The 25,663-nt window shown below is 42.5% G+C and overlaps 1 protein-coding gene across 6 annotated transcripts in view; it reads right to left on the bottom strand.

Annotated features, from left to right (window-relative positions):
* The window catches only part of foxp2 (forkhead box P2), a 924,460-nt gene that overhangs the window by 375,553 nt on the left and 523,244 nt on the right, over positions 1–25,663 (bottom strand). The gene's annotated exons all lie outside the window — the stretch shown is intronic.

The raw sequence follows: 25,663 nt of genomic DNA on the forward strand, positions 1-25,663 counted from the left end.
CAGATTTCCTTCCCTGAAGGTCATTAGTGAGCCATATGAGTTTTTGCGACAATCTGGTAGTTTCATGATCCTTATTAACGAGACTAGCATTTTAACTCAAATTTATTAATTAATTGAATTTAAATTTGCCCAGCTGCCGTGGTGGAATTTGAACTCATGGCTTCAGTACATTAATCTGGAATTGTTACTAGTCCAGTAACATTATCATTATGTTACCTTTCCCTCGCTCTCCAGGAAGTGGGCTGTTTTCCCAGCATATTAGCAAACTGGGTGGTAAACATGCCAGGAGATTCTAATGAAGGTTGGGAGTTAAAATACCCCAACCTGTATTTCTTCCTGTGGTCAAATAACATGTTAATTACTGTCAAATTTTTCACATAAATAACAAGTCCTTGGGCAAGATACTGGAGAGCCGAGCGCCAACCAAGGAAGTAAACCACAGGAAGGCCTTCAGGACAACAGAAAGGAAAAAGGAAGGATGAACTATGAAGCTTCTTTGCAACACCCCACCCCTAAACTTCAGTATATCATTTCACTTTAAAACAACGACTGTTCAGCGATCAGTTCCATTCAACAAATGTTGTTTCACCTATCTCATCGTGTTCATGTTCATTATTCACATACCAACATCTACTGTATCTTTAAAAACATCAATCCTGTCTTCAAACAGATACTTTCTTGATTCTTATTAGAATAAATTATAGCTAAATAACTTGATTACCTCTGCATTATCTGTTGTTCTCAAAGATCTTCAGTATTTTAAGGGCCTGGATTATGCTCCATATCAGCCATTTCTTCCACAAAAAGATTTATTGGTGAAGTTTTAAATATAATTTTGAATCTTATTAATGTTAGCAGAGAGCTGCTGCTCCTGTTGGATCTATCCTGGCAATAAAAGAAATGCAACCAGCATTCAGAAGATAGCGAAATAAAAATAGAAAATGCCAAAGGGTCATCGACGTTAAACATTAACTCTGTTTTTCTCTCCACTGATGCTGCTAGACCTGCTGAGTATTTCTCACAGCTACAGTATTTTAATTCAGCAGACAGTGCTCTTGCTAAAATTCATAGAGAAGGCTTGAGAACTATTAACAAAAGCATGGGTCTGCCTATCCCCTATCACATCCTACAAGTTATTGTACCAGACCAATACACCAAATGACAGGAGATACATTCAAGTGAAAATATCCTGGATTGCTTATTTCTGAATTCTGCTCCCTTCTGGATTTCCACAGAGCGAATTTCTAGTTATACGAGTCTTAACTATTGTACAAAACTATAAATACGAGTTCAACTCATGCCAACTATCCATATTTATTCCGTCAGTGTTTGGAGACCTGGTCTGCATTAATTTTGTCTGTGTGATTAGGAATTCACACCCACAGCACGCTGAAATCACATTAGGCAGAGCATATACAGTATGAGTGGCGCTTGGAGGGAGGGAAGAGAGCAGAAATTGGGACAGCTGCTTTAAGGAGGTGGGAAGATGATAGAAGCTGGGAGTGGTATTTTGAGGATTATGAGGGAATAAAAATCAGGAGTACTGCTTTTTCAGGAAAAGGAGAGAAACTCGAGTTGACCCAGAAGAAGATAATCAAAAAGAAGCTGTGGAACTGTAGTAAGAAAACAAATTCTGGCAATATTTACTGGAGAACCATTTTACTCGAACATTCAAATCCAGCTGGCACATGTATTCATGTATCATACTCCCAATCAACTAGCACACCAAATCCAATGAAATCATGATCCTGTACTTTGGCTCATCCACCTAACTCTTCTCCTGCAGCAGAAATATATCCCAGGATAAAAGTACTTTCTGCACAAATTCCAAATCCAATTCCAAATATTTTGTAGCGCACTATATTTTGCTTGCTCTTACACCAATGTTATTCTTTTGCAATAACACATAACCCCAGAATTTGCTGCAGCAGTGTACGTCATGACATGCCATTTGTTAGAAGTCAACAGGGCATGCCATGTTGTTAAAGTTAAAGAATCTTGTTAAAGCCCCATGTCACAGTCCTACCCGTACAATTCCAAGGACATTTGAGCCCAAAATTTCAATAGCATTAGCAATGACATTCGTGACAGAACCCACAACTGAGCTTAAGACCTCTGCTAATGATGGATTCTAGTTCCCTGAAGCAATAAAACAGCATCGCAGATATGGGTTGTGGATCAGCTACCACACCGTAAAGGGTATTTCACAAACTCTCAAATGACACAATGAAATGACAGTACACCACACGCAGCATTCATTTGTATGCTGGTCCCCAACATCAACGTTCCTGGAACTTGGCAGCTGAGGGTGGCCGTAAATCCAAATCCTTCTTGCTTTGCTATTGGCACCTACACATGGCATGGCAAACATCTTTAATGTTAAACATTTTGCACATCTGAACTGAGGGCTTCCTCAGTACTTGCTCCATTATCTTTTCCCATGTAACCCTTTAGCTCTCTTATGAGTATTCCTCCAAACCAAAGATGGCAATTCTCTTTTGCTTCACCTCATAGAACATTACCCCAAATGCTTGCCTTGTGCCCTTGAACTCTCCTCTGCCACCTTTCAAACAATGGTCAAAAATAATTTTCAAAGCACAGAATGTGAAAGCACCCCTTTAATGCACAGCAGCTACTCTTCTGTGCTGTTGTAGTGAATAACCTATCCGTTCTGGCCTCCACAAATCTGAAGCATGCCACATCCATGCTGGAGTGCTTAAAGAGTTTCTAAATGAGGACACTTTGGACAATACCAGAAAGTTTCTCTCCCTACATGCCTGTGCCATGAGATGCAGCTGGACATTTATGACAGAGCCACAGCAATAAATCTCCCCAATATTTTCTTTGTAAAATATAAAATGAACTTGCCTAAAATATTTTGAAGAATATAAAAGAGTGCAGTACTTCAAATGCAGCTCTTAAGTATATATTCTTGATATATGGAAAGCAGTTTTCTTAAAGAAAAATATGCTGGAATATACAAAGTGAAACAATTTCTTTGAAATAAAAATATTGGTGTTTTTCTGAGAAACATAATGTAGGCCAGAATTTCACGTTGGGTAGGAGGTCCTGCCCACTGGCCAAAATGTCTGTGGCGAGCTGTGATTTTATGCTCCCTAGGCAGGACTTCCACCTTCTTGAAGCAGGAAGTCCCGCCTAATGAAGCTGCTAGCCAATAAGTGAGTTGGCAGCTCTTAGTCCCAGCAGCATCACTAGCCACTTCTGGGACTACACCCAGCCATCGGAGGCAACAGGAAGGACGGCCCTGGAACTCAGGTAGGTTTTAGGGCCTCATCGGGGACAATCGGATGGGCCCTGGTGTGGCAAGGAGGGTCGGTTGGGGAGGGGTGGGGGAGGTGTTGTGCATTGGGAGTGGTTGGGACTTCGGGGGCGGCCCGATCAGGAATGGCCCACCCCGCCTCCCACTCAATATTACCCCCTCCCCTCACCACCAGCCCACTCGTCTGGGGGCCGTAAAAGTCTGGCCGTAGTCTTGACAGAAACTTGTACTGTTATCCCAGATTACTTGTAGCAATTGTCAATAAAAATTTCAATAAAGAAAATCATTGGAGCTATTGACATTAAGACCACTGTAACTACAAGTTTAGTTTCTCCACGTATAGTAGTCAAACTGTCCTGGTCTGAGTAAGATCACAATACTCAATTTCCATAAATATGAGTCAATCTTCGATATTGCTGCACATGGGGATGTTAAGTTGAGATTAAAGGGTGGGGAATAATGGTCTAGGGTGCACAAAATTAATTCAGTCACCATTTTAAAGTCATACATCCTGTCCTTTTTATGCAATACCTGATTTGATATACAATATGTTAGAGATATTGGGCTGGATTCTATAGAGCCCTTGACGCGGATCTGTGGCTGGTCGGGGGGGGGAGGCGGGGTGGGTGCATGAAGATGGCCCGGATGAAGCCTGCCATGGACCTCGACGCCGGCAGAGCCCGGCCCAATATTGCTGGTGGTGACGAGGCCTCCTGGCGGCCCTCGCTGCCACTCGGTGACGGGAGCACCATTTAAATATTTAAATAAATTAAATCACCTAAATTGAGTGTCCCATTGCCTCTTGAAGTCCCGCTGCGATCTTCACCCTAGCAGCTGGCACTTCCACACCTTTGGATCCCTGTCCAGGGAACTGAGGCACAAAAATGGGGAGGGGGGAGGAGGTGAGTTTCTCAGTTCGCGAAGGTGGGGTTGAACGGGGTCAAATGAACATCATGGGTGTAGGGGATGTTGGGAAGGGTTATAGTTTAAAGTTTGTGCAGTTTGGTGGGGGTGCAAGGTCAGATTGTGAAGGTAAGTGTTTTTTTTGGGGGGGTGGGTCAATAATGAATTTAATTGATATTGGGAGTGCGGCGGGAAAGGGGCAAAAGCAATGTATTTATTTATTTTACTTCAATTTAACTTTAAACATTTAAATATCCTGGTAGGGCTGACAGCCCTTTAAAGATTGTGTCAGCACCTGCGCACAGGCAGCTGACTCCATTGACAGGGATGGGCAGCCAGCCCCCTCCATGTGATCAGGGAGGGGTGGCCCACTCCAGCTATTTTACTGAACCACCGCGCTTGGAATCATGGCGGCTCTTTGGCATGTGGCCCGCATTTTCAGCCCGCCATTTTTTATATCGGTGGCAGGCTTATATTATATTATATTAACGAGAATTTTTTGGCAATTTTTCCAATTATAAGTTCCTCTACACACATTTATAATGGCAACTGCCAACATAAACCTATCAAGGCATGATTACAGCCCCTGCCACTAAAGACAAAAATTCTATGGTGTTGCCCATGGACAGTTATTGAATATATTTGTTTATAACAGGTATAAGATGGCAAAACTCTCTTCACTGAGTCACCAAGTGCTCAGAACTTGCAATTGCATCCTGACAGTAAAATTGAATGGAAAATTATGACTCAGCAATTTACAATGGTAAATGTTGGCACAAAAACGTGACCAAAATTCATAAGCGGACGTACATTTTGTAGCCGGGAATAGTGAGTCCTAGGCAAAAGTTTTAATAATATGTTAAATAAAATTCTGCTGCAAGGAAAAAAAATGATGTATATATTGAAGGAAAACAAAATGAAAAATAGACAGAAGAATTTATGCTCAGTGGCAATCTTTGCTCTGAATTTGTTATAAAAGAAAACTACTGTTTTTTGTCAGATCTTACCAGTTCCACAATCTAGATTGGTAATTTTTATCCAAGGACGAAATTAGTGATGAGCATTTTATTTTGCATTTTTGAGACAACAAACTGAAATTCCAAATTGATTTCATCCAATATATCTATTTCTTGATTGCTTATGATTTCTTGATTAATGAGACATACTTGAAAATAATTTTATCAGTCAAAATATGTCACCAAAAAGATATGTTTGCATGTAATCTTTGTTTCTTGTACAATCCACTATAGATCAAAGCTTTTCCAAAACTAGTTCAGCAAACACATGAATACAATGCTATTGTCAAATACAGACAAAGATTTTAGTGGCCTTTTAAAGACAATTTGTAACCTTCACATGTCTGAAACTAAACTTCTGTGAAATGTGACAGACCATAGAAAGACATGCATGACAAAGATTGACAATATGAATTACAACACATTCAGTTCCCATGTAGTCACTGACGAGTTTCCCAGAAACATTTACTTCATTTAAATAGTCGTGCCAACATAATTCACACCAAAATAATAACATTTTACATACATGCTTTGGTAAAAAAATAATATATATATAAATAGATAGAGAGAGAGGGGGAGGGGAGAGGGAGAGGGGGAGAGGGAGAGAGGGATAGATGGATGAAGGGATGGATGGATGGACGGACAGATGCCTGGTAACTTTAGGGCATTGTACTTCCTATCAGAGTTTCAAATTTGAATGCCTGCTTCAACCAAAGTTTGAAATACTGGTAAGTATTTCGCACTTCATGGCTGAACACTAAACTTAGGTCATGTATGGAAGTATGGGACAAGAGAAGTCTATTTGGCTCAGATCAATCTGCCCTATCATGGATTTTATCCAACCATTCATAACTAAAACCTACAAATAAAGATCTGTGGAACTTATCCCTGATCCCTAAAGGGAATCAAATAAAATACCTGACTATCAATCTACTCCACAACCCATATTACTCAACCATGACCAGTTACTTGATGCAGGTGACCCTCCATAGTCTGAGCAGTATGTGAGTTACCATGCTCCATGGAATTGCTAATCATCAATACCAATCATCATAACCATTAAATCTGTTCCTGCCAGATATTTATCTAGCTTTTCTTTCAGGGAATTGCTAAACTTAACATTCAATACTTTTGCTAGAAACCTATTCCACAGATGCACAACTTGTATGGCGGGGAGAGAATCACTTGAGATTTGTAGGTTTTGGACATTTACAATAGTTCTGTGAGTAAAGCCCAATTTAAAATACCTACTTAAGCTTGCATTAGGCATACCCTTGTTTTTTGAACACACAAATCATGTTGCATCTCAAGATCTTTCTTGGAATATAAGCAAACTCAATTCTGTGAGTCTTTAAAACTATTCCTAAAATTTGCCTTGTTGCTTTCCTGTGAACTCTCTGCAATGTATCAATAATGTTTAAAAACAGGGTAATTGAAACCACATGTGATAGGACAAATTTTCAGCTTAGCTATGTCTGGGGAACACTTAGTTCCTATATATGACAAGTAGGAAATGGGGATGAAAACCTAATTGGTCAGGTCTCCTTCCCCCATTACAACAGCTCTGGACTCCCCCAAAATACTGTAACGGGGCTTGTGGAATGTATTATATCAGGTGGAAAGGCTTACTACTTGACTTTCCTCTCTCCACACCCACAGGGCGGGATGCCCCAAGAAACCTAGTGTTGGGCCTTGTGCTGTGACCCTCTTTTTGAAACTGAAATGTTGAAATTTTTCTCATCTTTCCTCATAACAATGCCGGTCAACCTTGTGGCTCCTCTTTGAAAGCCACCAAGGCTTGAATGTCTCACTTGTGTCTTGGTAACCAGAATTAGATGCAGGTCTTGTATAATTTTAACATGTCTCCCTCTCTTGTAAGAGTATAATTTCATTACTGCCTGGTTTTGAGAAATAGTGGCGATGCCATCACAACGTATGCTTGAATTCGGAAACCTGAGCATTAGGCTTCATTAATATTGATTGGGTGAGCTGCAGAGTTTGTTGCACCTTCACAGGCAGCTTGCCATTCATCAGAATAATATCTGGGGATGTTTGCCTGGAAAGGTGGCTCAACCGTGGCTTACAAAAGAAATTAGGGATAGTATTAGATCCAAAGAGGAGGCATATAAAATTGCCAGAAAAAGCAGCAAGTCTGAGGATTGGGAGCAGTTTAGAATTCAGCAAAGGAGGACAAAGAGGTTGATTAAGAGGGGGAAAATAGCCTCACAGCTCCAGGGACCCGGGTTCAATTCTGGATACTGCCTGTGTGGAGTTTGCAAGTTCTCCCTGTGTCTGCGTGGGTTTTCTCCGGGTGCTCCGATTTCCTCCCACAAGCCAAAAGACTTGCAGGTTGGTAGGTACATTGGCCATTATAAATTGCCTCTAGTATAGGTAGGTGGTAGGGAAATATAGGGACAGGTGGGGATGTGGTAGGAATATGGGATTAGTGTAGGATTAGTATAAATGGGTGGTTGATGGTCGGCACAGACTCGGTGGGCCGAAGGGCCTGATTCAGTGCTGTATCTCTAAACTAAAAACTTGCAGCGAACATAAAAAACTGACTGTAAAAGCTTCTATAAATATGTGAAGAGAAAAAGATTCGTGAAGACAAATGTAGGTCCCTTACAGTCAGAAACAGGGGAAATTATAATGGGGAACAAAGAAATGACCGAACAATTAAACACATATTTTGGTTCTGTCTTCACAAAGGAGGACACAAATAATCTCCCAAAAATGTTAGGGAACCAAGGGTCTAATGAGAGGGAGGAACTGAAGGAAATCAGTATTAGCAAAAAAAAATAGTGCTAGGGAAATTAATGGGGTTAAAGGCTGACAAATCCCCAGGGCCTGATAATCTACATCCCAGAGTACTAAAGGAAGTGGCCCTGGAAATAATGGATGGATTGGTGGTCATCTTCCAAAATTCTATAGACTCTGGAGCAGTTCCTACAGATTGGACGGTGGCAAATGTAACCCCACTACATAAAAAAGGAGGAGAGAAACAACAGGGAATTACAGACCAGTTGACCTTACATCAGTAGTGGGGAAAATGCTAGAGTCTATTATAAAGGATGTGATAGCAGAACACCTGGAAAGCATAAACGGGATTGGGCAAAGTCAGCATGAGTTTATGAAAGGGAAATCATGCTTAACAAATCTACTGGAGTTTTTTGAGAATGTAACTAGTAGAATAGATAAGGGAGAACCAGTGGATGTGGTGTTTTTGGATTTTCAGAAAGCTTTTGATAAGGTCCCTCATAAGAGGCTAGTGTGCAAAATTAAAACATATGGGATTGGGGGTAATATACTGGCATGGACTGAGAACTGGTTGACAGGAAACAGACAATAGGAATAAACGGGTCTTTTTTCCGGGCGGCAGGCAGTGACTGGGGTATCGCAGGGATCAGTGCTTGGGCCCCAGCTATTCACAATATATATCAATGACTTGAGTGAGGGAACTAAATGTAACATTTACAAGATTGCAGATGACACAAAGCTGGGGGGCAAAGTGAGCTGTGAGGAGGATGCAAAGAGGCTCCAGTGTGATTTGGACAAGTTGGGTGAGTGGGCAACTGCATGGCAGATGCAGTATAATGTGGATAAATGTGAGGTTATCCACTTGGTTGTAAAAACAGAAAGGCAGATTATTGTCTGAATGGGAAAGGGGGAGGTGCACCGAGACCTGGGTGTCCTTGTACACCAGTCGCTGAAAGCAAGCATTCAGGTGCAGCAAGCAATTAGGAAGGCGAATGGTATGTTGGCCTTCATTGCAAGAGGATTTGAGTACCAGAGCAAGGATGTCTTACTGCAGTTATACAGGGCCTTGATGAGAAAACATCTGGAGTATTGTGTGCAGTTTTGGTCTCCTTATCCGAAGAAAGATGTTCTTGCCATGGAGGGAGTGCAAAGAAGATTTACTAGGCTGATTCATGGGATGGCAGGATTGACGTATGAGGAGAGATTGGGTCGACTCTGCATATATTCACTAGAGTTTAGAAGAATGAGAGGGGATCTCATAGAAACCTAGAAAATTCTAACTGGACTAGACAGGCTAGATGCAGGGACGATATTCCCGATGGCTGGGGAGTCCAGAACCAGGGGTCACAGTCTCAGGATAAGGGGTATACCATTTAGAACCTAGATGAAGAGAAATCTCTTCACTCAGAGGGTGGTGAACCTGTGGAATTCTCTACTGCAGAAGGCAGTGGAGGCCAAGTCATTAAATATATTTAAGAAGGAGACAGATATATTTCTTAATGCCAAAGGTATCAAGGGATATGGGGAAAAAGCAGGAACAGGGTACTGAATTAGATGACCAGCCATGATCTGTCTGAATTGCGGAGCAGGCCCAAAGGGCCGAATGCCTAGTCCTGCTCCTATTTTCTATGTTTCTGCCTCCTGGCTCCACAGCAATAATTTTTAAACAACTTTTTGAAAAACTTTACCTTGTGGTAGTCAGTGGTCTTCAGCGACGGAGTGGAGAAAGTGTGGCTCCTGCTACATTGAAATATCGAATTTAACAAAAGGGTGTAGAACTGGTGTTTGCCCCTAATTTGCATATGTAAGAACCCTAACGCTTGTTTTAGACTGTCGCCAGAGCTGCCTAAGAAACTGTCTGAAGCAATATTGTGTCAGGCGTCTCTGAAGCATCCTTTGGGTACAGGACATAGGCCCAATGAGATCCAATTTCTACCCCATAGTCTCCCATTTGGCAATTCAGTTCAGCATTCTACTTGGTATATTGATTGCTGCACTGATTTGCATTGAAGCGTTCATGTAAATGAAGAACAGTAGCATGTTGAACTCAACTAGTGACCTTTCTTGTAGACCTCTATCAAATATTTTTGGAAGTCCAGGTTTAAGGCTTCCCACAGTCAACTGATGGTCGGCACAGACTCGGTGGGCCGAAGGGCCTGTTTCAGTGCTGTATCTCGAAATAAATAAAATAAAATAAACTTGGAATGTCACTTCCTCAACCAGATAAGGGGGTAGACAATTTGAATTTAATGGAAATGAAACAAGGTGATTTCTATAATGGATGACCAACCCAGAAAAGTTTGTTTTAGAAAAACAAAATACTATGGATGCTGTAAATGTGAACTAAAAACAGAAAATATTGGAAATACGCAGCAGGTCAGGCAGCATCTGTGGACAGAGAAAGAAAGTTAATGTTTCAGGTTGATGACCTTTCATCAGTACTGGAACAAGTTAGAGCTGTATTAGGTATTAAGCAAGTATGGAGATAGAGAAAGGGAAAAGAGGAGGAAAGAACCAAATTCAAGGTCAGTGGAAGGTAGGAGATTAAATGACAAAAGGGGATGATAATGGGACAAGTAAAGAAACAAAAGATAGATCAACAGGTGGTGTTAATGGCAATAGGAAACTCAGTACCAACAGCTATTGTCTGGAAAAATGGGAGTGGTGGTTATGATCTGAAATTGTTGAATTCAATTTTGAGTCTTGAAGGCTGGAAAGTGCCTAAGCAAAAGGTGGAAATGCTGTTCCTTGAGCTTCCACTGAGCTTCATTAGAACTGTGTAGGAAGCCAAGGACAGAGGTGTCATTGTGGGAGTGAACCGAAGAATTAAAATGACAGGGGACTAGAAGTTCAGGGTCACGCTTGCTGACTGATTGTTCCACAATCTGTTCCACAGATTCTGCATTTGATCTCCCCACTATAGTGGAAACCACACCGTGAGCAGCAATACAATATGCTAAATTGAAAGACATGCAAGCAAATCACTGGTTCACACAGAAGGAGTGTTTGGAGCCCTGCATGGTGGGAATGGAAGAGATTAAAGGTAGGTGTTGCATCAACTGCACTTGCACGGGAAGGTGCTTTGGGAAGGAAAGAGTGGACTAAGGAGTCAGAGAGAGAACAGTTCCCTTGGAATACTGAAAGTGAAAGGGGAAGGGAAGGGAATATGTGGAATGTGTGTTTGCTGATGGCATCGCACTGGAGGTGGTGAAAATGACAGAGGATGATCTATTGAATGTGGAGGCTGGTGGAGTGGCAGGTGAGGACAACGGGGACTCTATCGTGGCTTTTGGAGGGAGGGGAAACAGTGAAAGCAGAAGTGCGGGAAATGGGACAGACATGGTCAAGGCCTGTCAACTAGGGTGGAGGGGAATCCTCTGTTGAGGAAAAAGGAAGACATATTGAAAGCAGTAATAAGGAAGTTGGCATCATTAGAAAGGATACGACGGAAACTGGAAGAATGGGATAAAGTCCTTTGAAGAAGTTTGTTTTATGTCCAGGCAGCATTGAAAATCTTCCTCAAGGAAGTTGGTCAGAAATGTATATTTCTATCCTGAATCAAGATTAACGATGTTTACTAGGTTATTCTTGTACAGGTAATCTTAAGTCACCTAATAACCGATGCCATTATTTGACACTGAAGCAAGACTAATGGGTCTGTAGTTGCTTGCATTCATTTTGTAATTCATTTTGAAAATGGGCATTATTTACGGGTATGGTAATTTAGTGGTTATTTAACTGGATTAGTAATTCAGAGGCCTCGGCTAATGATCTGGAGATATGTGTTCAAATACCACCACGGCCATTGAGGAATTTAAATTCAGGTAATTAAATACATCTGGAATAAAATGCTATTATCAGTAATGATGACTGTGTAACTACAGGATTATTGTAAAAACCCAACTGGTTCACTGATGTCCTTTAGGGTATGAAATCTACTGTCCTTACCCATTCTGGCCTATATGTGACTCCAGGCACTCAGCATTATGGTTGACTCTTAAACTGACTGAAAGAGTCGAGCAAGTCATTCAGTTGCATTCAAGAATCTATCACCTTCTCAAGAGCAATTAGGGATGTGAAATAAATGCTGGCCTTGCCAACGACACCATCATCCCATGAATGAAGAAAAAACGATTTACCTTTTCTGGTACACTAATACCAAATAGTGTACAATAACTCCTTTATAATTAGACGGATGGAAAAAATGTACAGCAGATGTCTTACAGTAACTGAATGTCATGATTCCATCGACTTCAAATGGATTATGAAATCAAAATATTAGTGTCCAAAATCCTAGTCTTTTTCAGCATACTTGTAACTGAATTTTTGAAGATTGTAGCAATGGCCCATGAAGTTTCATCTCGTCCTCATGACATGGAAATAGCGAAGAAATCAATGGGGTGAAAATGGTGGTGGGGGGTGTGGGGGGCAGTAATTTAACTCTTGAAATTATGTCCTCTGGCAGCAATGATTTGCCTCCATCAATGACAACCATCTTCCTGTATAGGTTTTTATTTGACCCCCATTGACTTCAGCTTTACCAGTGCTTCTTGGTGGCATACTCAGTTGAACATTGCCTTCATGTCAAAAGCAGCTGCTCTCAACTCTTTTCTGGCATTCAGTTCTTGCATTCATGTCAGAACCAAGTGACGTCTGATACTGAATGGTTCTGTGGGAACTCAAATGTAGTGTTGTGAGCAGGTTCTGAGACAATTACCCTCTCCAAGCTGTTTCTTAGCTGCTGACATCAGTCAGTTCAGGTATAGGTGCAGTTCCCTTAGGTGCAGGTGTGCTGCAGTCTCCAACAGGGACTTTGTAAAATCGAAACAATTGTTTCATGTACTTGTCAACATGTGCCAAGCATCTGAAGCATTGCATTGGGATCTCCCTGATGGTATCTAAATTTATATCTTACGAATAATTAGGGTTGGTCAATAAATGCTGACCTAGCCAGCGATGCCCACATCCCATGAACGAATAAAAAATATAATCTTCACAGAATAAATTTCATGTTCATACATAACATCACATCAGATTCTTATTAGTGGGCTTCCTTTTCTTTTGAAAATTTGCTTGAAATATAAGAATTCTAAATCACGCAACACAATACACAGTGTTCAGTACCTCTATCCACACTGGAACAAAACCACAATGGAATGACGTTTCATCAGGCTTCTGATGAAAGGTCACAGACCTGAAACCTTAACTCTATTTTTCTCTCCACAGATGCTGCCAGACCTACTGAGTATTTCCATCATTTTCTGTTTTTATTTCAGGTTTCCAGCACCCACAGTATTTTGCTTCTGTACCATTATACTATTTTTTTTCACCTTGTTACCAGATATATTTTTGACATATAGTATAAAAAGAATACTGAACCAAAGCTAGTAGGGTATGTTTTATAATTCTACTTTTTTGCTGACCACCACGGATCAGGTCCAGTCAAGTCATCTCACTTAAAAGGCATAAATCATATTACACAGGTTTTTATACCATTTATCTTAAAAGGGGCATGGTCTTCATGAAGAAGTAGCCAACAATGCTTTAATTGTGTACAGATGATACAACGATGGAAATCACATTGGAACCTTGCACTCAAGAGAGGTGGAAATCCATCTGGGCCCATTTTCAGACCCAGAATTGCCATGATCACTTGCCTTGCCCCTAGAAATTGCTTTTGGGTTGCTTCCAGAAAGATAAGAGAACCTTTATAAAGGGGCACACTTCCTATGGAAGTACAACAGGTGCCAGCAACTCAGCCAAATATTGACAATGAAGTTCAAGGTCCAATTTTGGGCCAACCCTGGGTATCCCAATTGGGATGCATGCAGTCAGCGCACCATAAGTTATGTAACCAAACACAGGCATGAGTCACACCTGTCTATTGCCACAAATCATTGGGGATTGACCTCAGAGCCTACACGTAGATACGACATTCCTCAAAAAACCTTCTTTTCAGGTGAGCACTCGAGTTCTGGGTCCCACGGCCCCAAAGCAATGGACAAACTTTTCCTGACCCACTCCCCATTCTGCTGTCTACTTTCCATTCCTCTGGTTCCCTTGGGCTCTGTGAATCATCCAAAACCGCATTCTCACTAACACCATCTAATTGCCCTCAGCTGAAAGTATCTAAGCTGGTACATGGGAATGAGAAAGCAGGTGATGCAGTGCATGAAATCCAGTGTGCTGGGGCAGGGGAACACAAGGCAAGATTATGCTGAAGGGACTCCAGTGTGGCTTGGCCCTCATTATCCTTTTCCTCATCATCATTATAATATTATAATGAGGAAAAAATTATGCCTTACTGCTCCTCCTCACAATCATCTTTTCTGTCTTCTTCTTCTTCTTTAGCCTTCTCTTGTTTTAATGGAACTGCAGGAAAGAAGGGTAACCTCTAAGAGTGGGTGAACATTACCGCTTTGAGATTATAGACTCAGATAAGGGGGTGGAAGCTAATGGTTGAGTAGTGGTTGAGTGGTGCTTCACAGGAACACCATGACAAAAGTGTTTGTCTTCAGCCAGTATTATGGTGCTAGAAATGGGCTGGATTTTAACTTTGACCTGCTGATAGCAGGGGAGCCCAACATGCATGGGGAGCCCGGAAGATTTAGAAGCTTGCTTGACAGCGGCATTTGCATCTGACTTCCAGGTTTCCAGACCGATTAGCAAAGGGAGGCATGATGGCAACCCGCATCAGTCTATTTCAGCTCAATTATTTAAAGAAACCATGCTAGGATGAAGTTTGAAGCGTTGTACAGGTGTTTAAACAGAGCAGGAACCTGCCGCACTGGATGCACAACATTTCAAGGCAGCACCACGCTTCACTGATGCCTTCCTAGACATGATGCTGCTGTAAGGGTCCACAGGAAGATTCTGTTACCTGCCGACAAGGGAAAAAAGCCTGCTGCGGAGAACAAGCCGACGAGGCTGGAAATCGCTGAGAAGGTCAGCAGCAGGAGTTTACTGCCAAGTTCCTGGATACAGTGCCAGAAGAGGTGCAATGATTTAATCAGAGCAAGAAAGGTCGAGCGGCATGCAACGTTCCTGCTAAGCCATGTGAGTAAGTGGTTGTGCAGCAGCCTGCAAGGTACCGCACAGACCTTGTTGCATGATAAATATTGTGCATGTCTGCCGGCTGCAAAATAATTTAAAAGGACCAAGCACTGAAAAAATTGGCCTTGCACAACTAAACTTTGAAAGGAACATTGGTGGCCTGGCACATACAACTATACCCTGATGTGTGTCTTACTCCAACACCCCTCACTCTGTCTTCCTAAATCTTCTCCTGCGTATCATTCCTCATCCCAACAAACCTTGCAGGTGCACCCATCCCTTTCTGTCTAGGCACCTCCTCACATCCCTATCTGATCATCCACTACTAAGAATCACCCTCATCTTTAAGTAATGTCACAACCATCCCTCACAGTGACCCTTCACAAATGTTGTTCATTCATCCACTCAAAACATTCCATTTCTCAGTAATAGGTCTCTTCTTTCCTTGCTTGCAGAAGAGAACACAGAAAACCAGGGAGAGGCAGAGAAACAGAGGTGGCTCTTCAGCCATTTCCATCCTGACAGCAACAGAGGAGGTGGTGCTGGAAATTGGCCATGTCTCAGAGATGGAGAAACGAGGGTCTCCCAGCTGCTTAGTGACAGAATCAAATATCAGACAGCCATGTGGCATACAAAACTCATTCGTGTTGATGATGTCAGCAGCCATTGAAATATGACAATATGCACAATGATGACTTAGCACCTTCTTACCTTGTAGTTCTAATGCATGTCTTTTATTTCCTACAGCCCTCAAGCATTCCACAGGAGGTGGTGCAGTGGTAGGACGATGACTCCTCAGGGGAAGTCACTCATTCTGAGGACAGGACTCATGCACACTGTCCACCAGCTCAGACAGACACACCTCAGTGGAACTGCAGGACAGGTAGTGGATTCTCACATGGCATTTCACACATCACAAGTGAGCAGGAGCAGGTGGTGGAGAGAGTGACAGCAGTGGAGAGATCCTGTCAGAGGGCACTAGACTTTTCAAGCTCTACTGAGCTGGGTGCAGATCTTGAGCCTTTGGGGTTGTCGATAAGGAGGACAATGCTGTAGCAGCAGTAGAAAATGTATGAGGTGTTGCCAGACTTTCCAGTCACACTGCGCACGCTTGGGGAGAGATTGGATTTGTCTATCTCAACCACAAGTGCATGATGTCGCAGGCCTTTGAACTGATGTCTATGTTCATGGAAAGGGTGACCACCTGCATGGAGCACAGGACATGGCAGCCAAATAAGGATATGCCACCAATCAGAATGTCAATTTAAACAGGATTAATGAAAAACAAATCTTGGTCCTTCAGCAACTCACTGATGTGCAACAAAGTGTTCTCCAGCTTATTGTTAGCAGGGAAGTGCAGGCATGCCATGACAGGGAAAATGGAGAAAAGGGACATGGAAGTGAGGACTCTGCTCAAAGCACTTCCACTTTTCACTCGTTGCACGCCCCCCTCAGTCAGTGCCCCACATTCTACCTCCTGTTCTGATGGTGCCCTCTAGGGTTCCAAAATCCAGAAGACATTGGCCAAGAGCACCTCAGCAGTCAGAGGAGGGATATGAGCAGCCTACATCTATCTCTGCTGAAAGCACAGTGCAGCACCACATAGGAGGAGTAGAAAAAGGAAGAGTAAAGAATTGTAGTTGCACAATGGTATGTACATGGGTATTTAACACACTGTTAGATTGTTAAGTTCCTGCTAAAGTTTTCTGTAAGATTAAAACTTTTTGTTCCCACGTTGCCCATTTTTGCCTGCTGCCTGATAAGTAGCCTTTTCACTTGTGATAAATATTAAGACAAGACTTAAAGACAAGCAGTGGATGTCTGTACAGGGATGCTTTGTTGACTGTAGGACTGCTATCTATTGGGGGATGGGGAGGGAAAGCGGATTCAGAATTTGGCAGCCAGATGTCCAATTGAAGCGTGCCAAAATTAGGCCATCCTAGGCATCCATGTACATCACTGCTGGAGCCCTCACCACATCAAGTCCCTCCTCATCCATGTTGCTCCTCCTCCTCCTCCTCTTCTGAAGAGACAGTGTGCTCAGCACTGTCCTCCTCCTGGAGCTCCAGTCCTTGCTGCTGCACTGTACTATTTTGTGAAAGGTGCAGCACACCATTATCATTCTAGCTACCCAGACTAGTTCCTACTAAAGGACACCCTCAGACCTGTTCAGGCACCTGTGGCGTATCTTCAGCATCCCGATTGCTTGCTCGAGGACAGCTCCTGTGGTCAGGTGGCTTCGACAGAATCTCTCCTGGGCATTAATGTTTGGGCTCCTAATGGGTGTCATCAGCCAGGTCCTCAGGGGATAGCCCTTGTCTCCAAGGAGCAAGGAACAGCTGCTAACTCTGCTTCAAGGTTTGAAAAGCTCAGGGAGGCTTAACTGCTACAAGATCAAAGCATTATCATGGCAAGTCCCTGTGAATCTTGCACAAACATAGATGATAATCTTTATGAGGTTGCAGATGTACATTGATGGATTGGAAGCTCCTGTGGTTAACAAAGACAACAGGGTATTCTGGGGCTAGGTTGCCACATATGTGCAGTCAATGACTCCCTAGACCTGTGAGGAGCATACAACAACAATGTGCCTAACCCTGTCTGGTGCGTACTATAGCGCTCTACCCGATCTATGGAGGCAGCGGAAGCGCATCTTCAGCATGCTGATGGCAGCTCGTGTGGACCCACGGCAGGCATCGTATCGCTCTTCTGCATCGCTGTCGAGGTTCATCACCGGTGTCAGAAGCCATGTCAGCAAGGGGTAGCCCTTATCCCCAAGTACCCACCCGTGAAGTTGAGCTGGTGGAGTGAACAGCAGCAGCACCTGGGACTGACTCAGGATGTAGGAGTCATGGCACTGCCTGGGAAGTGGGCGCACACTTGCAGGAAGCACTTTCTGTGGTCGCATACCAGCAGCACGTTGTGCGAGTGAAAGCCCTTTCTGTTTAGGTACACGGCTGGTTGTTCCGTGGAAGCCTTGATGGCCACATGCGTGCAGTCGATGACTCCTTGCACCTGTGGGAATCCCGCAATGGCCCCAAATTCAACATCCCTCTCAGCCTGACTCTCAGGGACCATCCTGAAGCACACATAGTCGCCGGCCCTCCTGTACAAAACATCAGTAATCTCCCAGATACAGCAGTGTACTGCTGATTGCGAGACCTCACACAAGTCGCCGGTGGATCCCTGGAATGATGCAGAGGCCTAGAGGTTTAGGGGCCACCGTCACTTTGAGGGGCACAGGCATAGGGCGACCACCAAAGCCCAGAGGCTGCAGATCAGTGTTTAGCATTTTGCGGAGATTTGTGACTGTCTCTCGGGTCATCTGCAGTCGTCTCTGACACTGGTGCTCCAACATCTGCAGGTAGGTCATCTGAGTCCTGGTGACCAGCTGGCATCTCTGGGCTACTCTGCACCATGGTGGCTGCTGCTGCTTGTGTCTGGGAGCATGCACGTGGGCCGCACTTGCCTCTTGGTTCCACCTCAGACGGAGATGCCTCATCACGGCACGAGGATCCAGAAAGACAGGATGGATCATTCTCATCTCCATGCTCCAGGTAAACTCAGATCCTTCACAAAGTCAATGGCACCTATCTGGGCAGAGAGTTGTGTTAATTTGTACTTCAGCTGTGTTCCAGCATGAGCTGTATGGTATGGCATGACGATGCCCACATCAACTTTAAGTAAGAGCGAGCCAGCCTGACCACGTAATATCATTCCAGTAGCCTACAGTGAACCACTGGCAACAGGAGCATATAATGTTTCCCATTTGTGCCACCCACCACCACCCCCCCCCCCCACAGAAACGGTTCATCCAATTCCAGTGTTGCGCCCCCCTCACCAACATCGGTGTCCAAATGCAGGGTGACCCGCTGCCCCACCCCACTATCCATGAACGGGTGCAGAGTAGCCCCCTTCACGAAACAAGGGTACAGGGATCCCCCACCCCCTGCAAGGATGCAGAGTTCTGACCCCCATCCCACCACCAACCCCCCCCCCCCCCCATCATGGATGCAGAGTTCCGATCCCCCTCAGGCGATATAGCTCAGCTTTGCAAGGAACACAGAGGACAGCAGGATAGTACTTACTGACCTTCACAGGCTCCGAGGACTCTCGCCTCGGTGGCGTCGTCTTTTCTAGGACAGGAAAGTGAAGTCATGTGAGTGCCACACGTCCAGCTGAAGATTGGAAACTGCTGGTAGGATTGCGGCAGGATACATGATAATTTATGCAAAGAGGTTTTTTACGTATGCAAACTCAGGTCCCGTCACAGAGCGGCGGAGGGGCCATCACGGAGCTTTCCTGCCGCTGGGAAGATCAGGCCCGGTAATCCCGGCGTTGGGAGCCGTGGCAGCTGCAGCTGCTCTGATTCTCCGCACCCCTGCACCACCCCGCCCTGCCCCCCCCCCCAAATCCACCGCCCTCCGGCCACGGAGCCCAACTTCAGGCTGGGAATAAAATCCAGTCCTTAGAGTGTGAGGACTGCTGGAGACCAGGGAGCCCAAAGAAACAAAGTGAGAGTGACCTGTTGGTTATTTTGTCTGCTCTGATCAGTTCATTAAACATTCCTTCCATATGCCATGGGTAGCATCTTTGGCTGGTTTCTGGTCATAGATACCCAGCACTCTCTCCCTTCTTTGCACTATTTCATTCAGTAGGATTTACAGGTTCATGCATGAGAAATTATGATATTTTCCTCTTTGGCTCTATGCTATGCTCTTGCCCTGCCTTTGCCAACTGCTCCAGCGTTGAACATTCTTGAAAAGTGGCACAAAAACATTGCTTAGACAAGCAGTCAAGCTGGCTGATAGTCAAAGTGAGCAAAACAACATCCCTTCATTACCTGCCTAGCTAGTTGCTGAAATCTTCAACTGGAACTAAGCTGCACTGCAATTTCCATGCACCCCAGCAGATTGCTCCCATTTTACATGAATTTTACACTAACTCCAATAGATATGTCAATGAGCCCTCCCAGCAAATTCTCATGTAAATACCGGTCCTACCATTAGCAGATGCAAACAAAGTGAAGCGGTGTTAAAATGTTGCCACTCATCATGTAGAAATTCAGGGCAAGGAGGTTAATTTGCACCTGACACAGCTTTTGTGTCCCTGGTGTAAACATTGAGGTATGCCTTAAAAACAAGCAATTCTGTGGTATGGATAATTTTATGAAAGACTATGGCCCACCCACATCTCTTCAGTATTGGAGACAGTTAACTGGCATGGAATAGACCATATTCGCCAAGACCACAAACTGAATCTATCGCCTTCAAGAAAAAAGATGGATTTCTCTGCTGTTTGACAAACTGGGCTACAATATTCCATCACCTGATTCATACAGGATCACTGGACTATTCAAGTTGCCAACAGTGACAAGCAAGGCTTATGATTAAAACTGTAATGCTACTTTTTCCAGCTACCTTCACTGCTTGTTTTTATCTTGTGTAGATCCAGTGTAATTGCAATTTCAAGCAGGTGAATTTTTATAACTAAAGAGAGGTCGCTATCCCATACAGTATAGATGGATAGGCAACATTATGGTCAATCTTTCTTGATAGAGCTATTACTTGGATCTTGTCAGCACTGAAGATACACACCATTTATCCAGCCACTGTCTAATTTTGTCTACATCCACCTGCAGTGATTCAGATGCTACTTGATTTCAGATGAGAACTAAACTGCTCTCTAGAGGGTGGGTATCATCAGCAAAGGGAACAATATTACTTTTGCTGATAGCCATAAGGACACTAATGAAGATGTAAAACAAAAATGGACCAAGCATAATTCCCAGATTGACCTCTACGTAGAAATGAACAAAGATAATAAATATCCATTTACAATGATCTGATGTTTGCTTCCTCAAAGTCCATTTCAGCAGCTCACCAGATATGTTGCAAAAAGCCAATTTTTGAAATGAGGCTGTAACACCACATCCTATCATGCAGTTCTAAAAGGACTACTGCTCCAACTTTCTGGTGGCTGTCAAGAAAATGTGGGGGCTGTCAGCATGCAGATTAAAATGTTATGGCAGTTTTTCATTTGTTGATGAAGATTTTGAAGCCTCCCACCCAGCAGAAAAAGGGTCCAGACACTGTGAAAATGATGGGGAATGACTCCTGCCTTTTCCTGCTGACAATGTGGCCATTCCCATCTTCCCTGGGGCCTACCACTGGGTGGCTGGACTGCTCACCTGAGTAAGATGATGAGTCCTTTCAATATGCAAATATGTACATAAGTATCAATTGTTATTTTAGAACAGCACCGCAAAGCATGCACCATACACAATCAGCCGAGTATCAGCTGGTGGTCCAGTCAGAGAGGCGCTCAGCAGGTGGCTTTAATTTATTTTTCTGCGGCTGAGAGAAAAAGGAGTGCTCCTCCAGGCTCCACAAAAACAAAGTTTCCGGCTTGTGCTCAATGTTCCCTATAATTTTTCTTTGCTGTGTTTGGCCTGTTTATTGCACTGCGCAGTACATGCAAGATTGCTGCATGGCCATGCACACGCACAGCTGAGAGGAAACAAACATTGCTCGTGCTGTCAACCTTCAAGAGAGAAATGGATCAGTTCATGGCTGGAGCAGTAATTGCATCATACAAGGGGTAGGTACCAAATATAATGTCATGGTCAACATGGCCTGCTAGATCAGTATCAATCACATAGAGGAATTGGAAAGGAACTTTTCAGATTTTTTCCCCCATAGAACCATAGAAAAAATAAGGCACAGAAGGAGGCCATTCAGCCCGTTGTCCGTGCCGGCCGAAAAAACTAGCCGCCCAATCTAATCCCACCTTCCAGCACCTGGTCCGTAGCCTTGCTGGTTACAGCACTTCAGGTACATGTCCAGGTGCCTTATAAAAGAATTGAAGGTTTCTGCCTCCACCACCATTCCTGGCAGTGAATTCCAGACACCCACCACCCTCTGGGTGAAAAAGGTTTTCCTCATGTCCCCTCCTATCCTTTTACCAATCACCTTAAATCTGTGCCCCTTGGTAATTGACCTCTCTGCTAGGGGAAACAGGTCCTTCCTGTCTACACTATCTAGGCCCCTCATAATTTGTACACCTCTATTAAATCACCCCTCAGCCTCCTTTGTTCTAAGGAAAACAACACTAGCCTATCCAGTCTTTCCTCATAGCTGCAACTTTCGAGCCCTGGCAACATTCTTGTAAATCTCCTCTGTACTTTCTCCAGAGCAATTATGTCCTTTCTGTAATGTGGTGACCAGAACTGTATGCAATACTCCAACTGTGGCCTAACTAGCGTTTTATACAGTTCCAGCATTACATCCCTGCTTTTGAATTCTATACCTCGGCCAATAAAGGAAAGCATTCCATATGACTTCTTCACCACTCTATCTACCTGTCCTGCTTCCTTCAAGGACCTGTGGACATGCACTTCATGGTCTCTCACTTCTTCTACCCCTCTCAATATCCTCCCGTTTATTGTGTATTATGGCCTTGGATTTTTGATCTGGCTTTTCGCTTCTCCCAGGCGATGACATGCACCTGGGGAGATAAGTAGTCTCTTGATATGAGGCATAAGGAATGACAATTGAATGGGACAGGCTTGATTTAACAGCTCGTCTTTTCGTGTCCAGTGTTTTTGTATATTTGCATGTATTTATTTTTTTGTATGGGAATTATTTTGATGGCTTCCCTATTAGTTTAGTTAAGATTCTTTTTCACTTCCATGTATAAGCCAGTTTATTTTATCAATACAAAAGAACATTTTAAATACTGTAAAATGTACATTTTGAAGCAAAAACATTTCCACAATTTTGTAAAATTAGTTTCCCAGTAAGAAATTTGTGTGACTATATTGGGGAATGTGAACTATTTACGAATCATTGCTGTTACCACATTTAATGGTTCTGGCATTGGGGAGGCTCCTAACCACACTTAAACTTCACAAATACACAATTATATTATTTGCATCTTAAAAGGAGCAGAAAAAGAGAAACGAGATCAAAAGAGTTTGCAGGCTGAGGTAAACCAGACACAGGTTTCTTCTCAAGTCTGAACAATGCAGAACAGAGTGGTCTTGTCAGAATATTGAATAACCCTCAAGTGGTGGGTGTAGGTGCCATGTGAAGGGCATTAAAAAGGAGATACTTTTCCTTTTTAACCTAGCTGTCTAAACTGATAACCAGGGTCCTTTATACTCTGTTCTCAAGGTCGCGATCACTGTTCACATGTGAACACAAATACTTTGGTTCAAAGTGATTCCAGACTGTTCTGTAAATATTTTACAACAACTAATTCAGGTAACACGCATGTGCAAGCTCATCAAAACAGACTGTGTTTCATGTTATAGCTGTGCATCTCCCCAACCCCCAGGAAAGCTACATAAATCTGCTGACAAAGTGGCATTTTGAAACGCTTAAGAGATGAAACAAGGAAAGTGCATTAAGTAAAGGTTTCATTGTTTTCCTTGAAATAGAGATTTTCCCATTACTTACTGACAGTTTTCTTTCAGGCATTAAGGATAATACCTTCACATCATATGCCAAATTATCTTCAAGTGACACAAATGTACTTCTTCCCCTTTTCAACAGTACTAACCTTTCACAGGAGTGGATGCTCATCTCTTTCATTCTTCTAGATTGTAACCAAATAGGAATGATTTTTGATTTGAATTAAAGGTCGTCTAATTCTCTGGATGGTTGTATTTAGATTAATGGATGAAGTAGCTTGAAATTGGGGACTGTGATTGCCCTATCAGGTTCATACATTAGACAGTTTTTTTCTCCAAAACCAACTAGTTCATCAAATTGCAGAAGTCAAAAAAGGTCATCTAGCCATCTAGCTCACCCAATTATAGTGTCACCTTTGCAATCAGAATGTACTCATAACATTTTCATCTTTTTCTTGCTTTTGTGCCAAGGTAGCATTTGCCGACTCTTGTCAAATCAATTACTTGTCCATATTCAATAGGAGGCAGTCTTTTTTGTAAGCTAACAAGTCTAAATATAAACTAGCTAGTCTTAATTGCATTTCCTCAACTTAGCTGTGCACCCAGATCTCTTCTCATAGAAACACACAGTTTGGAAATCAAATCATAGCTTCCCTCTTAGTCCATTTAAGGGTTTGTCATTTTTATTGTCTCTTCTATAAACAAATCCTTTTCAATGCCACATGACATTTTCTAAGTATAGTGACCAGAACTGGAATAATGAACAGGTATTTTGAAACGAAAGGCATTATCATGTCAAAAATATGGTAAGGACAACATGTGAATTCATGTGATCAATATTAATGATATCTCATTATTTAATAAATTATAGACAAATACTTTTCTTTTTGCAACACGTTCTTGGAATCTTGGAGAAACAATTTACAAAACCTTTACACTTCAGTTAGTCAACTTAACAGGTATAAATATCATGAGATGAAATATTCCTATCAGTTTGAAGATTGAATTGAGATCTTTATAACTGATGATCACCACAGAAAAATTACTTGGGAAAAATTAACTGTTAAAATTTCAAAATGTTCCAGTCAGTCTAACCTAATTTAACCTAGTCTGATCTATTACATATGTCAGTTACAGCTAAGCATCAAATTATAATCAATTAAAACCTGATAAATGCTATGAACAGTCTGGCCAAATACTTAATGTTTTCATCAAGATCTCTACATAATCATTGTGAATTAAAATAGAACATTGGGTAGGTTTGAACCATGCATGTGCTTATCCAATCAGGATGGTACTACAATGGTGGGACTATCTACTATATAAACAAATATCTAAGTTCTAAATTTTCATCTATTTTTCTTTTGAACCTAACAGGAACATCGCTTGTTTAGTTATATTTATATATGCTCCACACATACTTATCTGGTCCAAGCAAAAGCTTTTTATATCTTAATGAAGAAAAGCAACATTTTCAAAGCAATCAAACACCAATAATTTGTTACTGTTTCTCTCTTGTGTAATCCACAGAGTACATGAGCATCATTTGTTGATTATTCTGGATCTGGAATCAACAATATTACAAACAAAAATACTTTGTACATGTTGCTTCATGCTGCTTTAACTGCAATGATTTTGTATTTTTCCTTAAGTTGTACTTTTAGAAGAATTTGATGAGGGTAATAAAAATGTAATAATACAGTACTACTGTGTGTGTAAATAGCTTAAGACTTAAATAATTTAGTTTCTGGAATTGTTTGCTTTGAATGATAACTTTGTTTAGTTTACAAAAATGGGTTAAAGCAAAGGACTTTTTGTAGTTGTTATAGAACATGATGGGGTTGATTTTAACCCTGTCCACCCAGTGGAATCCATGCTTTTAAAATCAAGCAGATTACTTACCCGCTTGGAACTCAAACTTTCCTACTGTTTCCAATTTGAACATGCAGGGTTCTGCAGGTGACTGAAGTGCCTGCCTAAAGCAGGTGGGGGGTCTCAGAATTTTTGAAAATTGGGGTCCTATTATGTCAACAGGTCCTGTTGATTTTAATTAGGTCCCTGAGCAGGGAGACGGCAATGGCTTTCCCACCAGGCTGAAACAGGTCAGAAGCTGTTCTGCAGATACAAGAGACCCTGAAAGGTTAAGTCGAAGAATTTCCTTTGTGGGGCCAGTAGGAACAGAAGTTTTCCTTTGGGACCCGAGTAAAGTCACAGCCTCACCCTCAGATTCCCCTCCCTCCT

This window comes from Heterodontus francisci, chromosome 18 (assembly GCF_036365525.1).
Source record: "Heterodontus francisci isolate sHetFra1 chromosome 18, sHetFra1.hap1, whole genome shotgun sequence".
NCBI lineage: Eukaryota > Metazoa > Chordata > Chondrichthyes > Heterodontiformes > Heterodontidae > Heterodontus > Heterodontus francisci.